At 36.5% G+C, this 7974-nt stretch overlaps 1 long non-coding RNA gene across 1 annotated transcript; it reads right to left on the bottom strand.

The window, feature by feature from the left end:
* Positions 1–5091: 5091 nt before the first annotated feature.
* LOC138751712 (uncharacterized) lies at positions 5092–6890 on the bottom strand. The gene is made up of 2 exons (XR_011350132.1): positions 6654–6890; positions 5092–5282 (listed from the first exon to the last, which is right to left on the bottom strand). It is a non-coding gene; the product is annotated as an uncharacterized lncRNA (long non-coding RNA).
* Between the last annotated feature and the right edge of the window lie 1084 nt (positions 6891–7974).

Genomic DNA, 7974 nt, shown 5'->3' with positions numbered 1-7974 from the left:
TTCCCTGTACAAAGACAACGTCACCGTCATCTGCTCAGACTCACTATCTGTCTGCCGACTGATGTCGAAATTGAACTGGCCTTGTGGGTCAAAGTCAAATGCAGTGAGGTCATGTTCTTTGACACCTGATCAGGCCAATCCTATATTCCCTTCATCATTGTCCGATTTGGTGAAGCTGCTGAGAGTATGGCATGAACAAAGAAATGGTGGAATGGATAGATAAGGTAAATATAAAAATTGGTATTTTCACAGTTACATTCTCTCTTGACCGCATGAAAGCACCTAATCATCAGGTATGAGGTGCTGCACCTGGTGTGAATGTGACCCATTACACAATTGTGCTGTAGCATTCACTTGAGACCTTTTCCTTTCCATCTGGACCTCAAATGTGGTGTAAGTTAGAAGAACCTCAATGTATAAACCTCCAAATAAAAGGGGAGAAAGTGTGGTCCTCATTCTGATGGTTGCCTGCATCAAGGTGTGTATTTGAGTGGACAAGTGTTAAGTTTTCTTTCTGTCCTCGGTGTTGCAAAGGATGGGTCAATCCACTATGCCTCAGAATGTTCCATATAGTTTAACTGCAGTGCTCCACCTATCCCTATTAGAAAACTTTATTCAGAATACCTTTGATCATAAATTAATCAGTCACTGGTCGACACAAGATCTATATAGAACTCATCAGGAAGGAGTTGGTTGATCCAATAGGATGGTTTGGTGAGCACATTATCAAAGCCATTTGGCAGATTGCCTTATCAACAAAGCTGACAGACAAGCACCAGGACCTTGCTTGCTTTGTTGGTGGTGAGAAGCCCTAAGTCAGGTTTTTCATGTATAATTGGAATATAGTACATAGCACACACTACCCTCATGATGGCTGCACTGGAAATTAGGCTTGTTGCCCATCTTTTCAGAGAAAGCATCTTTGTCTGAAAGATATGGTAAGATGTGGGTTTTGTTTTTTTTTTACACAGAAATAAAGGAAAAAAATCCATTAAAAATTTGCATACTTACTTCTGTAGTGGCCATTTACACAAAAAGCACTTTTACACTGCTTTCCTGTGTTGCAAAATTTGTCAGAGGGTGAACATGGGTGGACGTCGTATTAATTAGCCCAGTTTCTTACGGAATTTAGATTGCAACTTCACTGTAAAAATGTGTAGGGGTCTTGGTTGAAAAATTATGGGATGGAATTTAGCTGCGGAGCAGAAAATTTGCACAATTGTTTCTGCTTCTCAGTGGCTGTGTTAAAGTGCCCAGAGATACAAGATTTGCAAGGGTTTGTTCTGGTCAGTCGCATTACACAAAATGCTGCACTATACAGGATGTTCCAGGCATGGAACAAATTACGTGGAAGCAGAGACTCTGAAATTCAAGAAGTATCTCGATATCAAACATCAATTCATTAAAGACTATGGGATTGAATAAATGGACACTTCATGGCTGGCTAAAGTCCTGTTTCTGTGCTATATGACTCTAACAGCTAAACCCCTCATAGTGATATACTCACTCTGGTATCCCCAAAACCCGTTGCTATTCCAATGCAAGGTGTTGTCCATAAATAAATATAACAATCTAGCCTGCTCTTGGATCCAGAACTATGTGCAATGGTCCTGAAGCTGATGCTGGTTTCAGCCACTAAATATATGGGGAATGTCCGCAGTTTAGGGCCCTCTTGCCATTGTACACAAATTAATGATATTTCATGTTAAAGCACCATGAACTATGTTTCAGACTTGTAAATGAATAATTGAAGGATTTTTCATATTAAGTAACAGTAATAACATGACCTGAAATGAAATTGCTGATTTTAATGTTCTGATTTACAGATTTCTATGTTTTTTTCTAATGAATAAAGCATATTACAATTGTTTTTCAAAAAAATCTGACTGAAATCACATTGCTGAACTCTCTGCTGGAATGAGGTTAGGAATGTGCTGACACATGAACAGGACACCGCCAGTGGAAATCTTTAAAACAACTGGTAAACGAAAGTATGTTTTGGCAATTTTACAATTTCTTCCCAAAGTATTTATTTTCTCTTCCAAAGCAGTCACATATGAAAATCGAAAAGATGGAGAGTGATACGGTAAAAGAGATTATGTGAGTGGCATATTAAGTGATAGCAGTGTCGTACACAAAAGTGCTGGAGAAACTCAGCAGGTCACACAGCATCTATAGGAAGTAAGGCATAATCAACATTTTGGGCCGAGCCCTTTGTCAAAGTATGAGCAAAAAGGCAGGCAGACACCTGAGTAAAAAGGTGAGGGGATGAGAGGAAAGGGGTAGGGGTGGAGTACAAGTTGGTAGGTAATAGGTAAATATAGCTGGGAGGGTAAAAGAGAAAAAAGCTGAGGCGCTAGGGGAGGGGGTAGCTCTCTGAATGGAGAGGGAAGGGAAGGGGCTGGGAGCTGGAGGAGCAGAGATTGGGAAAGAGACTCGGAGAGGGATTTAATGGACACTGGAGAAGACAATGTTAATGCCATCTGGTTGGAGAGTTCCCAGACGGAATATAAAGTGCTGTTCCTCCAATTTGCAGGTAGCTTTAGTTGGTACCGCATGAGGCCATGGATATACATGTCAGTGTGGTAATGATAAGGAATTAAAATGGTTGGCCACTAGGAGATCTCTGTTATTGCAGTGGACAGAGTGAATGTGCATGTAGTGGAGGCCACAACAGGGGTACGGATGCAGTTGATGACCCTACAGATTCATGTATTTTTTCTCTTCGAAGGATTATTTGGGGCCTTGAATGGTGGGTGATGAGGGAGGACGTGTAGGAGTGAGTATAGCATTTCTTGCGTCAAGGGGATAGGTACCAAGCAGGCGATCAGTGAGAAAGGATGAGTGGACAAGGGAGTCCTGGAGAAACAAATCCTTGTGTAAAGAGGAGAGGGGAAGATGTGTCTGGTGGTAGGATCACTTTTAGGTGGCAGAACTTGCAGAAGATAGTATGTTAGATGTCCAGGCTGACAGGGTGGTAGGTGAGAGAACAAGTAGAATCCAGTCCATTTTGCATCTCGGAGGCAGAGGGGGCCAAGGCAGATGTGCAGGAAATAGAGGAGATACAATAGAGGGGTAGCCACGTTTTTTGAAGAAGGAGGGCACTTTGTCTCCGGGTTTGATCGTGAGGTTGGTGTTGGTGCGGAGAGAGTGGAGGCCAACGCGTTCCGAGAGGAAGTGATGAACGTGAATGAAGGGAGTGGTGAAGTCAAGACAGTTGATGCCCTGGCAGCAGTTGGAAATAAAAAATCCAAAACAGGTAAAAAGCTTTTTTGTAATTTTGCATCTGTCCCACGGGTTCCCTTTCAATACTTTTCTCTCCTTCTGAAATCTATCAGAACCTATCAGGATAATCACACCTTCTGAACACATCCTTTATTTTCTAAATCTTACACTTTTGTATTTATTTGCAGAATCTAGGCTACATTTATGATTCAGTGGTAAATCAGTTGATTTCCCCTGGAATATATTGACAAGATATGTTTAAAAACATTAGTTTTACAATTAAACAATACTGCCTTCTTACCATGAATTCTGTGGTCATGTGCTTCCACACCAATACCAATGTGACGCAGGATATCCTGATCCCTTACACAACGCAGTTTCACTTTGGGTCCATGAGTTACTTCAAAATTTTAATCAAATCTGCTGGAAGGATTCAGCGGCTCAAGCCAATGAGAAAATGATAAAGGAATTCAGCTTATAAAGACTGATCATTCTTCTTGCTCCACTGCTCAAAACAGCGAGATCCTCCAGCAGATTGCCTTTAGCTTCAGATTCCAGCATCTGCAGTCTCCCACGCGACATCAAAGTTTTAGTGTTTTATTTATTGCATATACTCTGATTATGTTTTGTTGGCCCACATACAAGTTTTCAACATATAGAAACGTTGTTTTGTACATCATTTTCAGACAATAATGTTTGAAGTTTTGTTATTTCAATGGGCTTAGCAGTTAACACAACATTATTATAGTGACAGGGACCAGGTTTCGAATCTGGCACTGTCTATCAGGAGTTTGTACATTCCTTGTGCCTGCATGGGTTTCCTCCCACCTTTCAAAACATACTGGGGTTGGAGGTCAATTAGGGTATTTGGGCGGTACAGTCTTGTGCGGAAGGGCCTGTTACTATGCTGTATGCTAAATTAAAATGAAAGTTACAAAAAGTTATCAGGTTGATGCTGAAAGTATATTTGATACTCATATTACATTGTAGTTCTTTAATCCTTCTCAGCGTTATTACTAGGGTAACCCAGCTTCTTTCCCCACTGCACACAAGAATGCAGTAGTTTAACGTGCAACACAACCAGGTTTACAAACATAAGTTCTCATTGAAAAGCCTGCCCACACAGAAGGGAAGTTCTCCTGCATTCATATTCATGGATGGATAACTGGTGAGATTTAGACTAAAATTTCTTACTTACCTAATAATCTCAGTAAATCTCCAAAGAATAGATACATGGAACTAAAGTAGAACCAGGTACAAAGGAGATAGGTAAACAATCATTGTCTTTTTTCCCCCAAGGTCCAGGGATCTAAAAATAGAAGGCATCGATTTCAAGTGAGGGAAAATACTGTAGTTAAAAGGGATCTCATGGGCACTTTTTTCCAAGTGAGTGGCGGATACATGGAATGAACTCCCATAAGAATTGGTAGAGACGAGTACAATAGTAATGTCTACAAATATATGAATAAGAAATGTTCTGTGTGATTTTGCTTGAATGCAAGCAAATATGAATACCTTGGGTGGACGATTGTTGGGCTGAAGGTCTCCATGCTGTAAATCTTTGACACGACGCTATTCAATTTTTGGGCAGCATTGACATGATGGGCTAAATGCTCTTTTTTGCCCTTTTACCTGGTACTTACAATATCATTGATTTAAATTAAGTCACGTGCACCCAAATACAGTGAAAACAATATTTTGTGTGTTATCCAATTACATAAACCCATTTTTGAAAACAAAATTAAAAGTGCAGAGTATAGTGTTACATGCAGATGTAAGGTGAAAATAGTGCTCATCCACGTTTTTTCCACCAATATTTCAACTAAAATAATTTTGAATGCAAATACTACATGCAGAGAATTGATGCTCTTTATCACACAAGATTTTATTGCTTTTGTTATTTAAGACATTGTTTAAATAGGGCTCAAATAATTATTGAGGACCCTTTCATTCATGCTTTTTTTGGTCTACTATCATCAAGGAGGTGGTACAGGTTTCAGGATTTCAGGCAGGGAAACAGCTTCTTCCCGCAGGCTGTGAGATTGATGAATGGTATCCTGTGAGCAAGTCATCACAAAATATTTTTATATATTTAATTTTAAAATATATATGTATGCATGTGATTATTCTGTGCTGTACATTGTATTTGTATGTGCACAATATGATCCAGAGAAACGATGTTTTGTTTGGTTGTATATGTACAGTCAGATGATGATAAACTTGAACTTGAATTGTCTGGTGTTGATTTGATTTGGGTCTAAAATTCTTTTTTATCTAAGCTTTCAGCCCCAAATTTATATAGATGCTACATACTGCCACTTAACTGAAGCAGCAAAATAAAACTTGTATCTTTTTTGGTCTTTTTCTTAAATGTTCTCAACAAGATTTGAAAATACACATCTAAAATAACACCAAATCCAGCCTTACCTGGAATCTAAATTAACATTAAATATCTAAAAACAGGCTCACCTAAAACCTGGAATTCTCTTTTCTTTGAATATCAGTAGTTATTACTATTTTCCCTTTTATGGGATCATACCTCCAAGAATTGGTGTTTGGATAAAATTATTTAAAACAAAATGATGTATTAAGACTTGTAAACATATAAAATGCCAACCCATAGCTTATTTTGCAATATAACACATTATGGGAGATTTAATTAGCTTATAGTATATTGAATAAAATATTTTGGCATCTGATATTTAGTAATATTATACCATACAAAAATACTACTCATGTTCAATGACAACATAAATATCGGCTCTATATAACAATTAAAAAGCAGCCTCTGTTGTGATATTGTAATATTTAACTACTGAGTTAACAAGTTTTTTGAACAAAATTTTAAAAATAAGGCAATCTTAATATGATTATTTTTAAATATGCAGACAACAATATGTTTGGAATTTTAATTAGCTATTCTTTTTGAGTGCTTGTAAAATTATGTTATTTTTATCTTTTTAAACTCTAACTAATAAATAGTCTTAAATGTGGATTGAGAATATAATTCTGTAATATCATCCCAGGTTTTATAATTTATCTTCAAGTGCGTGCCTCTATAAACATCTGCATGGACTGCTTTATACAGAGTCATTGGAAGCTTTCAGTAATTTGCACTTGATCAGTATAAAATAACACAACTTTAAAAAAAACCTTTAACATTCCCAGCTATTTAAAGTTGAAGAATAAATTATGTGTACATAAATACTATTTAAATGACCAACTTCCAAATTTAGGATCTGAGAACTAAATGGTGAACATGAATTTTGCTTCCCAAAATCTCATAATGTGCAAGGAATAATCTGTTAGTCCCAAAGGAAATAAACAGGGATTAGATTGTTCACCCTGCATAGAATATGCATAAATGAATCTAAAGATTATAAAGGTTAATAATTGTTTACCACATTTAGAAAAGGATCACAATTCACCTGGTGCATATGACCTTCGCAAATTCATACTTTTTCTTTAGTATGGATATTGCAGTAAAATTAGATCTACGGACTTTTATCAATTTGAGTTATTTCAGTGTTGTTGTAGCTGCTGTAGTTATATCACAGACACAGATTCAGGGCCCATTTTCATCTGTAAACATATAAACAGCAGGTACATAAATGATGAATGAATTTACTTATAGATACTGCCAAATTAGAATCAGGAATGTGTTATGATTATGGATTATCACTTTTCATTACAGCTCTTCAAAAATGCACTTGATTACTCCAATTCCAAATAATAAGAGCAAAACTAGAGAAGAATGCAGAATAAGTATTAGAATTTTCCACCTTAATTCACAAAATGTTAAATTTTTCCAATACGTACAATATTTGAGATCCTTTTAAATTCAACATAAGTCTTCAGTTTAGAATTTTATTTAAAAATATAACAAGTTGTATTTAAAATCTCAATTTACATCCTACTGCTTACATTTAAGTATTTTGAATTTGACTTAAAATATCAACATCATTAAATTTTGTGTATATATAAAAATGGAAATGTCAAACGTATAATAGTTTTTAGCATATCGTCAAATTTTATGCAAATAGTTTGGTGATGGTATGTCCTGATTGGCAGGAGCAAATAACCATATGAAACATCTTCTACCACACAGCAAGACATTCAGCATTTTTTTTCTCTGGTAGGCTGAATTTCCTTTCATACTGATGCCACCACATTGCAATCTTTTTTTAAGGACACATATGCTTCTGTTAAGGCAGACACAATTTTTGTACAAAAAGTTGGAAGTTTTATTTCAGAGAAATTAAAAATATGGAATATATAAACTTTCTATTGCTCTATAAATATAAAGGATTCTGTAATGGTGAACAAGAATAAATGAATACCAAGTTCAGACATTTTTTTGCTCATCAGGGACTTAAGCCAATAATGAATTTGATCCATGAGCACAGGCTTGTACGTCGTTATGGTTACAGAGTCCTGTTAATTATTTGATAACAATCATGCAAATTATTTGAAAATACAGCATATAATAAAATGTCTGTGTGCAGTTACGGTGTCTTTAAAATGTTGGTACGAACATGTCTGCAATATGGTACAATGGAAAAAACGTTTTTGTAATTTTTTTTGTCAGAGATGGTCCACATTTTCAATCTGCAGATTAAACATGCTGGATTTGGTACTACAAAATATTTTACAGATCATTTGTTTTCAGGTCCACTCACTTGGAAATCGAATAGATGTTCAAGAGTTTTAGTAAAACACTGCCATATTCTGTCCTACCCCCACAACCAC

Source organism: Narcine bancroftii, chromosome 1 (genome assembly GCF_036971445.1).
Source record: "Narcine bancroftii isolate sNarBan1 chromosome 1, sNarBan1.hap1, whole genome shotgun sequence".
Lineage (NCBI taxonomy): Eukaryota > Metazoa > Chordata > Chondrichthyes > Torpediniformes > Narcinidae > Narcine > Narcine bancroftii.
This window is presented reverse-complemented; position numbering and strand designations above follow the sequence as displayed.